A 15,401-nucleotide genomic window follows, 5' to 3' on the forward strand; every position below is an offset into this window, starting at 1 on the left:
TTCCTGCTGGATAGGAAGTTATTGTCAGCAAAGCCATAAAGACAAATAGCTCAGCCTTCAGTTGAGCTGTCTAAGATGATGTACTTACTCTTTACAGCATGTGCTATAGTGAAGTGAGCACTAGTTAGAATCTCATCTATTCCAAAATCTATGTATTAACAAAATGCTTATTGTTATTTTATGCTAGCCACATGGATAAACAAGGCATCATTCCTGCTTGCAATGTGATACCCTCCAATTAAATATCTACCCTTCTACATTCGGTAGTCATGAATGGAAGTTTGGTATAGTGGAAATAGTCTGGACGTGACAGAGGGAAAACATCAAAGTCAACTCCCGGTTCTGCCTTTAGCCAGTTGCCATGGGAGATAATTATCCTTTTTATGATTAAATTGCCTCATTTATAAGAGGAAGGGAGATGGATTGATGAGCTATTTCAGTGGTTCTAAAATTTGAATAGGCACAACCAATTGTTTTGAGGGTATGCTAGTTTGGTGTTTTCCAATAATTCTGAAATAACTTGTGTGTTTCATAAATACTAAATTAAGTAAGATCATCTTAATCCTCTCCTTCCTTTGCTCCTATATCCCACAGGATCTTTAAACCATTCAAAATTTGTATTGTGCTAGAAAAAAAAGTAAAAGAAAAAAAAAACACCCAAGAATAAACATCAGATAAAAAGAACTGCCCTTAATCCTAAAGCTTCTGAAATCCAAAACACGCAGGATGTGGTTTAAGGGTAATGAGCAAATACAAAATGGTAATCTCCAGATTAAAAAATAATAATAAGTGTATGTTTGTCTTTGCTATCTGCCCATATAAAATACTTTTGTTCTTAGCCAGGATAATTAAACCAAAATAACCCAGTAGCATTTATGTTTAACACAAAGCACGAACTTGTCTGCTTTCAATGATGTCAATTTAAAATATCAAATCATCTAAGTACTTTCTGTCTTTGTGATTTTTTTACCCATTTTATTGACACCTATGAAAATGGCAAACAGTTTTGCAAGACATAGCCATAGAAATAATTAATACTATGCTTTATTAGAACATAACATACACCACTTAATTCCTATTCTAAGTACATTAAACCTCAAATTTATACATTTTCATGAAAATATTTCTTGTTAGCATCAACAAAGCAAAAAGAGGAACAGATGAACTTAATCAATTTTCTGGAATCAAGCTACTAAATTTAGTAAGGCTTTGCATAGGTGCTTTCAAAAAAGTTATCACATTGTAACTCACTACAGTCCTGCAAGACAGTGTCATCATCTGTACAGCAGTAATGACAATCATTCAACTCCCTCATATCAGGCTTCAGAGTGTGCCTGGTATTTCATTGTTAGGTCTTTGATCACTTCTTTGAAGTTTCCTAGGGACTTCAAGGTCTCAGGAAAGCAAGGGTAGTAATGACCTGCTCTAATATTATTCAGCAAAGCACAGCTGGGGAATCTTACTACTTTGAAATACACTCAGGGGATTTTAAAATTGGGAGTTCCAAAGAGAATATCTCTTAATGATCAAATTTTCCATCAGATCATGTAAAATTTTTGTGCTCACAGTTGCTCCATGAACTCACCAGTACAAGATACAGTTTTTCTTTTCTTAGATATGATATGAGTAAAATATATGTTAAACATTTCTGAAGATATTCTCTGCTGCTCCATTTTCTCAGTAAATACTTATGAATTGTTATGGATAACCTTAATTGTGTCAACTTGATTGGCTTAAGAAATATCCAGGGGATTAGTAATGCCCGTTTCTGAGTGTGTTTGGGTGGGTCATAGAGGCATGGCCTTGGGTACTATATATATGATCCCTGATCCCTTTCTCTTTGGCACTGTTCTTCTGATCTGCTTCCCAGCCCCCATGAACTAAGCATCTTTGTTCTATCATGACCTTCCACCTTGATGTTTCTGCCTTGGAGCCAGATGACCATGGGCTGCATACTCTGAAACTAAAAGCCAAATTAATCCTCTCCTGGGGTGCTGGATATTAAGTCTCATCTCAGCAAGAGGAAAGCTGACTAACACAGAAAATTAGTACTAGAGTAATAGGGTTCATTTCTATGACTGTACTTGACCATGAGTTTTAGGAGCCTGGTTTGAGGTAGGGGGTGTCAAAAGGTTTGGAGATACACACTAGAGAAACCTTAAAATGCTGTAGGCAGAGCCTGATGGGTGATTCTGGTTAGAACTCAGAAAACCAGATTACAGGAAGGAATAAAGGTAATAAAAGCCAGGCTGAAGAGGTTTCAGTGGGAACAGGGCTCTATTGAAAGTTGGACTAGAGGTAACATGTGTTACATTGTAGGAGAAAATGTGTCTGCATTTTGCCTTTTTCCTGAAACTTTCTAGGAGAATGAGAATAATGACAGTAGACTAATAGATCTGGCAGAGGAAATTTCAAACCACCTCAATATTCATGCTATGGGATGGGTACTTCTGATACTTTTAGTCAGATTTATAATGAGAAATGAAGGGGAAAAAGTAGAGTGAAAAAGTTGGAGAAACTTAAATTTTGGCCCAAAAGAAACCATGTGTAAATTTGGGGTAAAAGGAGACGTACAACTTTAAAAAGAGACTGGAAACATTTAAAAAAACAAGTACTTTGTACAGGAACAAGAATAAAGATAACCTGAGAGCATCTCAGAAATCTGTAAGACCCCATTCACCACAGGCTCAAGGGTATTAAGTGTAAACCTTTCAGAGAAGAGAGTTTCTGGGATCCTTGCTCAAGAAGGGTTTTCACTATGCTCAGCCTTCAAGCATTCAGATACCACTGCAGCTATGGTCTAAGGAGGCCTGGCTACTGCTCTAGTTGGCAGCAGACCTTGGGATCATCCATGTGATGCTGGTTTTACTGGTGTGCAGAATTTAAGAGTTATGGGGTCAGGAAAGTTTCCATCCAGATTTCACAAAAAGGCATTGTGGTGTAGGGGCAAGGCAAGTAGCTCCTGAGAGTACTATGTGTGAAGCTGTGGGAATGAAGCCAAAGCTTCAGTGATTTCTGCAGAATATTGGTGTTGTACTCAGGGTTTGCAAGGGAATAGATTTAATACAGGACGCATAATTTATAGGAATATTTTATAATATTCACCTAAAAAATCAAATGCAGAAAAGTGCAAGAGATCTAGCCACACACTAGAGACTCAAAGAATCCAGCCAAGGGTCTAGATCTCACAGCAATGTCCTGCACAAATCCAGCTGAATACATAAAGTCCAAAGCAGTGTCCTCCATGAATCCAGCCAGTGACCTAGAGCCCATGGCAATGTCTCAGGCTTGTCCATATCAAGGATCTGCACCTAGAAGGCCCAAAGTCCAGTGGTAGACACCAGAAAACCTGTGCTGGTGGGGTGAAGATTTATGCCACCAGGCTGAGGGATCTACATTGGAGCCAGGAAGTGATGCTCACTGTGAAGACCAGAGGTCCCTCTGATGAAAACAGCAGCCATTCCCAGTTATAGTGAGGCCCCAATCTGCTCCCCCAATGAGAACAGCCAGGTTCACACTGGGAAAACCACCAGCAGCAAGCTTCTCCTAGAAAATCAACAGCCCATGATCTTCCCCTCCGAGTCTTTTGTTATGCCATTGGCAACAATCCTCAGGTGGATCTTCTGTGCCCAAACCACTCTGATTCAGTTCCACTGGGTGTTCCAAGTTGACCATTACTTAACCCACCACAATTGGAGATGCCAGAAACATGGACCATTTGCCTAGGAAAGCTTCAGCAAGAGAATGGAGCCCGCCCAAGAGAGAGGCTGGATAAGTTGCAATTGCCAATGTCATGGCAATGGATGGAACTCAAGTCCTCTGGAACTCAAAACTCACAACCATTTGCTCCAGATGCTGGACTTAACATTTTCCCTGTTTGCTTTTAGTCTTGGTCTAGTTCTGTTCTTTTTATACCATTTCTCTTTTTTAGAAAAGGAATGTTTACCCTGTGCCATTGTACTTTGGGGTTATATAACATGCTTTTTGTTTTTACAGAGATTTATAGCTAAGAGTTTGCCTTGGGTCTTTGGGAAAGGAATTAATGTGTTTCTATTTGTATGCAAGATAGTTGTATCATATTAGGTAGAATTATGAACTTGCTATTTTCTTTATCTGGAGACTAAATATGGTACAAGGAGATCTGTTTGGGTGTCAAGTTGAAAAAGGGTTTGGGATGTAACAGTTAATCTTAACTGTCAACTTGAGTGGCTTATGAAACAACCAGGAGATTAGTAAAGCACAGTTCTGGGTATATCTTGGATATGTCTTGGATATGTCTGGGTGGGGCATGGTGGTGTGATCTTAGTTATGTATAGTTATTGACTTCTTCCTTTCTGACATTCTTCCTTTTTTCTGCTTCCCAGCTGCCATGAATTGAGAATCTTTGCTTTGCTGTACCCCTCTGTAATGATGTTCCTGCTTTTGAGCCAAATAACCATGAATTGTATCCCCTGAAACCATGAGCCAAACTAAGTGCTTCCTTCTTTAAATTGTGGATGTTGGCTATTGTGTTCCAGAAACACACTGATGGTGGTGGTGGCAATGATGATAAGGATGCAAATGTTTTATGTTGAAAAATCAACAAATATACCACAATTAACTACATTATAGCAAACAAAAAAATATTAAGATACACTGTATAACCATTTGCCACCAAGCAGCTCATAATTCATTTGGAATAATATATTCTACCATAAATAAAGGCAATGAACATTTCAAGCAGTTTCATATCTACCAAATGAATAATATGCAAAATAAGCAGTTTAAATCCTTGGAAGAACCATATCAGTGTGGGCTAGGGTGATCAGGATTGATGTGTTGGAAAAGAGGAATATAAATTGGTTTTGGTGAATGAAGGGGTTTGAGACATGTAGGAGTGAGGACATAATACTTACCTGACAGGGGAGATACCATGATCACGAAGGAGTGGGGACTTACCTAAAAAGGCAGAGCAGAAGTCACTTATTTTCTCTAGTCAGTATGTTTAAGAATGCAATGTATCACCATATTTGTGACAATAGAAATTTTTTAAAACTATAAAATAATTATAGGTAAAATATTTGAGACCTCTATAAAGAGAGACATTGCTGAAGTTTTGGTATACAAACAAGTCTAAAGTTCATGACAGAGTTAAATTTGATGCTTAAATCCATGGAACTAGATTAGGCTAATTGGTAAGTGAATGCAAATAGAGAAAAGGTAAGGAGAACTCCAAAACTTAAGAGATCAGGTAGGAGAGAAGGAGCAACTAAAGAAAAGATTGGTAAAAAAAAAAAAAATCATGGACATTTGTGGTGTTACTGAAGCCAAATAAGGAAAATATTTTATAGAAGAAAAAGTCAACAATTAGATCAAATACCACTGGGAAAAATAAAATTTAAGGTGTGACCATTAGAGTTAAAAAAACTAGTTGGTATAAGACAAGACTATTTTACCAGAGTGCTTCATGAAAAAGGTTGATTGATGGAGCTAAAGAAATCATGACAATTTTTTATATAAAAAGGTACAGAAATTTGGAACAGTAATTATTTTTCAAATAATAGGTAATACAGCATGTTTGTATGTCAAAAGTAGTGACCTAATAGAAGCAAAAGGATCATAATTTAAGAAATGTGGTCAACTGCACACAAGGAGAGGCTGGCCTTGGATAGAGGCCTGGACTTTCTAACCACTGTAAAATGATGGAAGGGAGAACATAGAATCAGATGAAGAGAGACAGGTAGATGTGATGGGAGGAAGATGAGGTGATTCTCTCCTGATTTCCTCTAGTTTCAGAGAGAACACAATTGAGTAGGAGAAAAATGTTGAAATTTTGATTAAAAAGTTGGGGGTGTGGGAGAGAAGAAAATCATACTATGGACAACTGTCAAAAAGGGGTATAGATCCACCTGCATTTAAAGTTATTAATTTGGGGGGACTAGTTATAATTTTTAGCCAAACTTTTGGTGTTTATTCTGTGCAAAATTGGGATAAAAGGAAAGTTTGCTTGAAATACTGCTGGAATTTTTTTCTAAAATATACAGCATGATGTGTGTAAAAAATTTAAAAGGTTATGCAAGTAAACAATTATGATGCTGTAATTAAATACATACTGAATAAAGAGGAAAGTGTGCAAATAAAGAGAAGAATTAGTAGTGGAACATAATTGTTCAATAGATTAGAAGCCCTGGGAAGCTGAAATGATTATCAGATTGAGACTTCTAAATTATGAGAGCTGGAAAGAAGGGAGATAAAAGTCAGAAAGGGATACATTAGAGACAAGATTTTGGAATTAGGCAGTTAAAGAAAGAGTAGATATTCATTGTAGAAAATTCAGAAAATGTAATTCTATGGAAAAACATTTGTTATATACATATATATATATTTATATCCATGAGTATGATTCCAAAATTATTACTTTCCATAATCTATCACTGTACCAACAATACATAATTTTTATTCCTTCTCAAATTTTCTTGATATTTTTATCCATTTTTTTTAAAAGTGAAATTATAAGTACTCAAAACTACTCAACAGGGCTGGGATTTAGCTCAGTGGTTCCTCCGTCTGCCTTGCAAGTGCAAGGATCTGAGTTTGATCCCCAGTACCAAAAAAAGTACTCAGCAGCTATTTTGCTTAGAATTTCAGTATATTTATGTTGAATTTCAATACATGTATATCTCATACATTTATTTTATGGTAACTTTTCTTTAGCAGTGTAGTCTCTCTTTAGTTTTTTATTATTTTAGGAAAGCTTTTTCACAAAAATTTCTTGGAGGAATATTGTAATTTAATAAAAGTTACAATGCAGATAAAGATTGCATGCACAATATCTAATGGGTTATTGCTAGTGTAAAGCCAAGTTTATATTTTGTATAGATACTCTGTGTTAGTACAACTTACTGAGATATAGTAAACATTTTTAGTTCACCATCTTAGATTTTCTAAATACATTATAAATTTATATACAAATATGTTAGTTCATTTTCTCTTTTTCCATATTTAGAGCTTCTATTTTTATATCATTTTCATTCACTATAATTTTCAGAACATTTAGATACTAATGGGAGTATTATATATTCCTAAATTGTTCCTATCCTTACAGACAATGAAAAAAACCCCAAAAACCCATATCAGCCATTTCAAATATAGATATAGCTTATAAAGTAGGGGAGAAAAAGCCAGTGCTTCCTGTCAGAAATCAAATCCCCTAGGGCCGGGTATTTGGCTCAGTGGTGCTACGCCTGCCTCACAAGCGCAATGTCCTGAGTGCGATCCCACAAAAAAAAAAAAAAAAAAAATCAAATCTCTGAGTATTGAAAAAGGAACAAGCAAGCAACATGGAAAATTCTGAAGTTCTTTTATTCCCCTCACTGCTCTGGTTTTTTTTCCACAATGTTTTATCAGTTATGCAGATTAATGAGATAAATTTTGGCAGATTCATACATACATATAACATACTTTGGTCATTTCCCCCCAGCATCACCTCTCTTATCCCACCCTCCCCCCTAGTTTTACACTGAGGGGAGTCAACGCATATAATATATGGTAAATTACTGTTGATTGCAAAAATGGCCCAATTCCTCTACTCATCTCTTATCCATATCCCTCTGCAATGATGCTTGGCAGCTCCTCGCATCAAGAAAGCAAGTCCCTTCTCCCTGCTTCTTGACTAGGTGCTGGTCTAAGACCTGCTTTGGCCAACATGACAGGGAAAAAAAGTGCGAGTACTAAGTCTAAGTCTCCAAGAGGAAAGAAAAAGAACTGCCTTAAATATAACATTCAAAATTGTGTGCATAGTGAAAATATGTCTATGCAACTGAATAGGAAGGCATACAATTTAAAAATAGTTAACAGCATAAAAATTTCACAAAATACTTTTGGAGAAATTTATGACAACAGAACCTTTCAAATGTAAAAAACAAATGTTCATCTCCAGACAACTTAGGCTCCACTTGAAAAATAATTTCGTTTTGAAATGAAGATTCCCTGGAACTAATGACTTATAAAAGAACACCACAGTTTTACAGTTCTAGCAGACAAATATTCCTTCATTTATCTGTATCTGAGAGCACACTGACTGTCTCAGAGGGCCAGCGCAAGGTCCCAGCTTTGTTTTACAGCTTTCACCACATACTGCTTAGTTTGCTTTTTTGTTTGTTTGTTTTTGTGACTTTGCTTTCACTGTATTCAAAGTCTCATTTCAATGTATCAGGTTTATATCTCCTCATTAATTTTTGGCAAGAAAAAATAGGCAACATATGTACTCAACTTGTAACAAATTTATGAATTTGAATTTTAATCCACCTTTGGGAAAAGACAAGCAGCCAAAGATCTAAATGATATATTAATGGTCTAAAACTTTAATTCATCTTTTTCCAATGTACAAAAAGTAATGAGGACCTAAGTATTTATTCCATAACTCTTTTCAACTAATATCGGTTCACTTTTGAGGTCATAGACTATCTCAGTAAAATTTAATTCTATGCGCTGCCTGGTGTCTGAGTACACACTGCAAGTGTAAGTATAGTGCAAGTGTAAGTGTAAGTGTAGCTTGGTGTTTCTCTACTGCTTGTTATTTTTTAATGTAGTTTTTGTGTTGTTTTGCTTTGTTTTAGTGGTTAAACAAAAACTCGTGTAGGTTGCTAGTAAATATAGAGTAGTATTCATACTTCAAATGAATATAATTTGCCTTACTTAATGTTTCTGTTGGTTATATTTTTCTTGTTCTAGAAAGCATTAAAGGGCCATATCTAAGGAAAATATATGGTTCAGAAGTTTTCTTTTTATAAATGCTACATCATCATTTTTAAAAACCCCTGTAATATGTAAAGTTTTCATGTGTCTTTTGGAAAGTTAATAGTGATAAAAACTGTCATGAGACTGAAAATGATCATATACTATATGATAACACATATATGAAAAAATTCAAAAAAGTCAATCTTTAGAGACAGAAAAAGAATTAGTGATTACTCAGAGTTGGGAGTGAAAAGAAAAGGGATGATTGTCAGTGGTTGATGTAAACCCCTGAAACGTTACCAGAAACCTCTGCAGTAGGCTCCAAACTCCTGCTCAGTGTACGATGCAGGCCTGAGAAATAAAACTAAAAGACAAAACTAAGAGAGAAAGCAAGGGCCAGGATGGCCAATGCTGCTTTAGCAAAATGTGTTGATCTGTTCAAGCCACTCATTTTTATTAGTCATTAATTGGGGTAAAGGGGAACTATTTGCAAGGATTCACAATCTGGCAGCTTCTATGTAAACTAATGGAGACGAGGCTCATAAAGAAAAAGACAAAGCATCCTTGAATTAGAAGAGAATAGACAAAATATATGGTTATAATTAGAACACTGTCCTAGTGAGAAAGTTTTAGTTGTAGGAACAAAATTTGGGTGTGAGTTACTCTGACCTCAGCACATTGGCTTTGGCAGGACTCATTTCTCAAAACAAACCAATTGTGCGCGGTTAACTCTTCAGAGCTCTTGCACTGTTTACAGCCTGCTTTGGGCATAATCAATATTGAGGTCCCCTGCAAGTGTTCAGAAGGGATCTCTGCTAGGTGATGAAAATATTCTAAAACTTGATTGTGTTCCACAACTTCATAGATTTACTTTAAAAAAATCATTGAATTGTACACTTAAACTTTATGTTATATAAACTATACCTCAATAAAAGTATCATTTAAAAAGAAAAAGAAATGTTATTAAAGAAACCTAACTGATTATAACATTTTTCAATCCTTTTTAAAACCATGGAGGACTCTGAATAACAAAACTGATACTGAACTATACTAACTACATTTAGGATGAAATCATCCCTACATATCCAGGGCTTTTTTGACCTGTTCAGCCCATTCTGGATGCCATAATCAAGGCTCTATTGTCAATTGGATCCACTCAAAGTTGTAAGAGAATCACAAGGGTTAACAAAAGAATTTGAACCATGTACTACAACCTGGATATTACCATACACACCTAGGCAATGAAAGTCTGGTAGAGTTGTTCCACTTCCTTATTCCTAAGGAACAGATTACACTCTGAACATAGTATAAACACAATACCAACAGAAACAGTAAGACTTTTTAAAAGGAATAGATATTATGTGCTGAGTGTTTGCCATTCCAGGCATTGATAAGTGCCTAGCAAAAATAGACATTTAATTCACACAACAGCTCTTAGGGCAGGTCTTATACCCATTTTTTAATAAAGGAAACCAAATCTTAAGAAGTGCAACTAAAAGGGTCACTGGGGGACTCAGGCCAGCCCTGGCAGACCCTGGAGACCTGGATTCATAGCCTCACCACTGCGGTGCCTTCTGGGGATTGAGGGTTCCAGGGATGCCCCAAACCCCTGTGCTCTGCCAAGGGGCGAGAGAGCCCCATCCTGCCTGACTCTGGGTGTGCATGCAAGAACACACCAGATGCTCATGAGGACCAGTAGAGCGCAGCAGGAGGTCCTCTGGCTTCCTGCACAGATGGTGGGGCATTCCCAGCAATCTTGCAGGGGTGTTTTTGACCATTGGTTTCAGTCATTGACATGGTTCCAAATGCATCTCAAAGTTTGTGTGTCTGAAGGAGGGAGCAGTCTGAAGGAGGGAGCAGTCTGAGATGCTCTTGGTTCTGTAGGGATAAAGAGTTTGGATTCCACATGATTTTGCTGAGCTTGCAAAAAAGCCCCTTGGATGGTGGATTAACAAGAACCCTGACATTCTGTGGTAAGTGTCAAATTGACGAAGACTGAATTTTCACCCTCATCCAGCAACTCTACTGCTTAGTTAAATAAAGATGAATGAAGACCCCATTTGAAAGTCTCCTGGCCAGTGAGCAGTCCAGAGCTGAGGCAAGCCATGCTGGACTGTCTGCAAACATGATGAAGAGGAAGACAGTCCTCAGAAAACATCTGAGCAGTATGAGGTCAAGCAAGCCTGCGTTCCAGCCCCGGTGGAACATCATAGGCTACAAGATCCAGCATAAGTGGAGAGAGGGCAAAGGCCCTGTCACCCTGCGAGGGGATTGTCCTAGGTCAGCTACCTGTAAATCCTTCTTTGTATCTTATAAGGTACTATGGATTTGACTTTTTTTATGTACTAGAACTTAATAAAGATGAAGAGTTTCAGCAGAGTCCTCCCCAGTGAGTTGCAGCGTCTCAAATCAACGATACACACTTGGCAGACTCAATGATTGGTGCCGCTGTGGAACATAGGCTTGAGAAAGGATGTCTCTAAAAATGAGCCCAGGGGAATGAGCTTAGCAGGGGCCCCTGTGGTGAACACGTGGTTTTACATCACTTAGGAGAAAGATCCTGTTTTGTACATGTACCATCTCCTGGAGGACTACAGAGGGTGATTTTCACATCTGCCGGATTCTAATGTTTCACCTCCAGCAAAAAGGGAATGAAAAATCATGGACAGCTTGGTAGGCAAACAAGTGGAATATGCTAAAGAAGATGGCTCAAAAAGGACTGGCATGGTCATTTTTCAAGTAGAAACTAAGCCATCCATCTCTTTGATCAAGTTTGATGATGATTTCCATGTTTGTGTCTACAGTTTGGTGAAAACATCCTAGATGTTATCATGAAATTTGCCAAATTTGTAGAACTATTAAATGTATAATTTGTAAACATAAAGACTTGCTTGCTTTCCAGTTTGATGAAAGCTTAAATGTCCCTGTGAACTCTCAATCTCTTCTAGCAGAACTGGTTTGGTTCTGAATAGTACAGATCAATGTGAACACAAAACATTTTTCGTAAGAACTTCCTCTTCTTACAAGTCTGTCTGTTGGGAGGGGAGTTACAGGCAAGTTTGGTAAAAGGTAAGGTAATACCGTAGTCATTTAAATCTGTATTAGATCTTAACCATCCCCCTTCTTTATTTTAACAGTCATATTCTGCCATAATTCAAGCATGACTTGGTATTTTTGTTACTGCTTTTTTTGAGATATATGTATCTATATCTTTCCAAAAAAAAGGGTATCTAGCTTAACTAGCATCACACAGTAAGTAGGAGGCAAAGCTAGCATTTGAATCTAGGTGTCTGGGCCATTGTACACTCACTATGGATGTGGGCATCATGGAAAGCCACATGGCTGGGTGAGAATGTGCATGTCCCATTATACCTCATGCTCTTTGGCAAACCCTCAATGCTGTCAGCTCTCAAATTTATAAAATTAGAATAATAATGGTATCTAGACATTGTATAATTTTTAGAAAAGTAAATAATATAATGAATATAAAGCTCCTAAAACTGCTCAAGAATATGGTGGGCTTTTAATGATAGCAAGTAGCATTTATAATAGAAGTAATTGCTGTTCATTTGGAGGAAAATATACATTAAATTAGTTAATCAAGAATGTTAGTTTACCTCATTCTAATCTTTACATAATGTACAAAAATACAAAATAAATGAGATGACAAGATTTTAACTAGTCCTTTATTCCTATACAATTGTCACCTCTTCTGTGCCATTATTTCTATCTTCATAAGCCCATATTATGATTTTATAATAATGTACTTCTAAAGTTAGATGTTGAGTTGCAATCCATTGACAATTTTTCTGCAATTTTCACGTATCAATACTTCTAACCAAAATTTTAAACAATTTTATGAAATATTTTGTTCATCAGGATGTTACTTCATCTTGGCAAAAAATAATTTTATTTCACTAGAAAATCTTTTTGAAATATACTTTTAAACACATGTAGCCATCCTTGGAAAGACATGAACAAAGACATTTTTATTTTCCCCTATACAAAGTTATGTGAAAAGAGCTCCACGTGATTATCTTTCTTAAGGTCTAAAACAGAGAAATTTTAGCTGAGCATTTTTTTCCTGTTGAAAATAATAGATACCATAATTCACCACCAGAATTCCCATTGAGAAACAGTACTTTCATGGTGCTTAAAAATTGGCTTCTTGAGATAGAAGAGAAGACCCTGCATCTGAACATAAGCTAAACAATGCCAACAAAAGAAAAGTATCATTGTGTTTCTCTACAGTTGAAGGAGAAATAGGAAGAAGGAAGAGGATTATAGGATGACCAAACTAACTCAATGCTTGGGTACAACCATGATTTGGGTTTTTGGTCTTGTTTTACCTCGTTTTGTGTATGATAGAAACTTGCTGGGTTTATTAGGAGCCTGTTTAAGGACATAGCACATAAATGCAGGAGATGTATGAAGAGATTAAGGATATAGAGTGAATTTACAGGGCCTCAAAACTTATATGGAGTTTGGACTCACTTGAAGTTCTGTACCATCAGAAAACCCCAGGATTCGTAAAAGTCCAGAGCAGACCCTTAACTCTCACAAGATGGAAGAAAAGTGGGACCAGGGCTTTAGCTCAGCAGTTCTGCTGCCTGCCTCGCAAGTGCAAGGTCCCGAGTTCAATCCCTGGTACAAAAAAAAAAAAATATGGAAGCAATGAGATTGGAAATGGAATTTTCATATTAACCTTCATTGAAAGAGAGCTTTAACTGACATGAAAGCCATTTTCCTACAATAATAAAAAATAATAAAACTATGGTCAAATGTATTAATTTTAGTTCACCAGTCATTTTATCCACAAGAATATTGAAGGTAAAGAAGGTTATGTGCATGACTAAGGTAAAGACCAAGCTTTTGGTCTTGGGTTTTCAATTTAAAAACTGTATTAATATTATCATATTTATTCTGTGGTCAGTCTAAAAATTAATGAGAGGTAAATTTATTACAGTAATGATAATTTGTCTATTTACCCTTGTAGTTATGTCAACTGTTCCTTTAAATATTTTGAGGCCATATTTTCAAACATTCATTTAAATTTGGAATTGTTACATCTTTCTGTGAATTGGGTCTTTCATCTTTAGGTAATGACTGTCTATCTCTAGTAATACTTTTTGTATTAAGGTCTTTTTTGTCTAATATTAACATACTAATGTCAATTCTCCTTTAGGTGGAATTCCTCTTATATAATAATCTTTATCAATTTCTTTTTAGGGTTTTTTATATCATATTTTTCAGTCTAATAAACTTTGTCTTTTAACTTCGGCATTTGGTCTTTATACTTACTGTAATTACTTATTTTAATTTATTACTGTCTATATTAGTATTATAGGTCTACAATAGCAAAATACAGTGAACTGGGTTGTTAACCAACACAAGTGTGTTTTCTCAGTTATGGAGGCCAGAAGTCCAAGATAGACCAAGGTGTTAGCAGGGGTGGTTTCTTCAGAGGTATCTGTCCTTGCCCTCAACTGGGCATATTCTGGCTGGGTATTCATGTAGCATATCCTGTGTGCACAGGTAGCCTGCTATTGCTCTGTGTCCAAATTTTCTCTTCTTATGAAAGCATCAGTCAGATTGGATGAGGACTCACTAGAACAGGCTCATTGTTACTTAATCACATCTCTACAAGCCCTATCTCCAAGTATAATCATATCTGAGGTATTATGGATAGTGCTTCAGTGTATGAATTTGGGGAACACAATCTCCCTATAATATAATTGTTACATTTTATAAATGTTATTTGTCCTCTGCAATATTTTCCTTTTCTTTCTTGCTTTTATTTAACTATTATTGCTCTTTGATTTTTCTTTAATAATTTAAATTTGTTATTGATGATCCTAAATTTATACATACACATCTATTTAACTCTAAAATTATGTATACGTCTTCTTCCCCCATTCTAACAAATTCAGGGAAATATCAACTCATTGACTCTAACTGCTCCTTCTAAAGATATGTGTTTATCTAAAATTTTAGACATCCTGTTTTCATTGCAAGATTTATAATTAGTATTGATTTACACAGTCAAGATTTGTTTATATTTACATATACATTTACTACTTTCTTTGTTTTTAATTCTTTTCTTTATCTTTGGTTTTCTAGCTGGAATCACCTACTTTTGCCTTAAATTCATCCTGTAGAATTTTTTGAGCAGGAGTCTATTATTAGCCAAGTCTCTCACTTTATTTTAAATCTGAAAATCTATTATTTTAAATCTATCTATATCTTCCTCACGACCAAGACATTTTCTCTGGGTATACAGTTCTAGGATGATCACTATTTTCTCTGGACATATTGATATATTATTTCAATTTTTTTCTTTTCTCAGCTTTAAATTTAGATAATAAGTTGAATTAGCCTCAGTATCTGAAAGCCTGATGTTCATGACCCTCAGGTAATAAAAGCTTTAACTTCAGCATTTCTCAAATTCTCTTAGATTTAACAAATGCCTGCAGAATAAAGATACCTTTAGGACTCTGCTCTCCCTTCTGGATTCCTGCTTTCACTTAGTTTTTGGACTCTTAAGAAATTCATTTTCTTGCCAGGGCAGCAATGTATTTTACATATAGTTTTTAGATTTTATCCAGATTTTTACAGCGAAAAGGTAGTTAGTCTGCATTCTTCTGACAAAATAAAGATGGCATATTTCTCATTGTGTGTGTGTG

The 15,401-nt window shown here is 36.0% G+C and overlaps 1 protein-coding gene, 1 long non-coding RNA gene and 1 pseudogene across 3 annotated transcripts in view; 2 read left to right on the top strand and 1 right to left on the bottom strand.

The window, feature by feature from the left end:
• Nucleotides 1-15,401, top strand: part of Cfap299 (cilia and flagella associated protein 299) — a 595,444-nt gene that overhangs the window by 484,136 nt on the left and 95,907 nt on the right. The window lies entirely within an intron of this gene.
• The window catches only part of LOC110349945 (uncharacterized), a 186,904-nt gene that overhangs the window by 12,867 nt on the left and 158,636 nt on the right, over nt 1-15,401 (bottom strand). The window contains exon 6 of the long non-coding RNA XR_015452903.1: nt 4,896-4,938. This is a non-coding gene — a long non-coding RNA (uncharacterized LOC110349945). The remainder of the gene's footprint in view (nt 1-4,895; nt 4,939-15,401) is intronic.
• Nucleotides 6,967-13,823, top strand: LOC147827158 (spindlin-1 pseudogene; annotated as a pseudogene).

This window comes from Heterocephalus glaber, unplaced genomic scaffold (assembly GCF_053883595.1).
Source record: "Heterocephalus glaber isolate CG9 unplaced genomic scaffold, H.glaber_assembly_v1.0 deba00001454, whole genome shotgun sequence".
NCBI classification, from domain to species: domain Eukaryota; kingdom Metazoa; phylum Chordata; class Mammalia; order Rodentia; family Bathyergidae; genus Heterocephalus; species Heterocephalus glaber.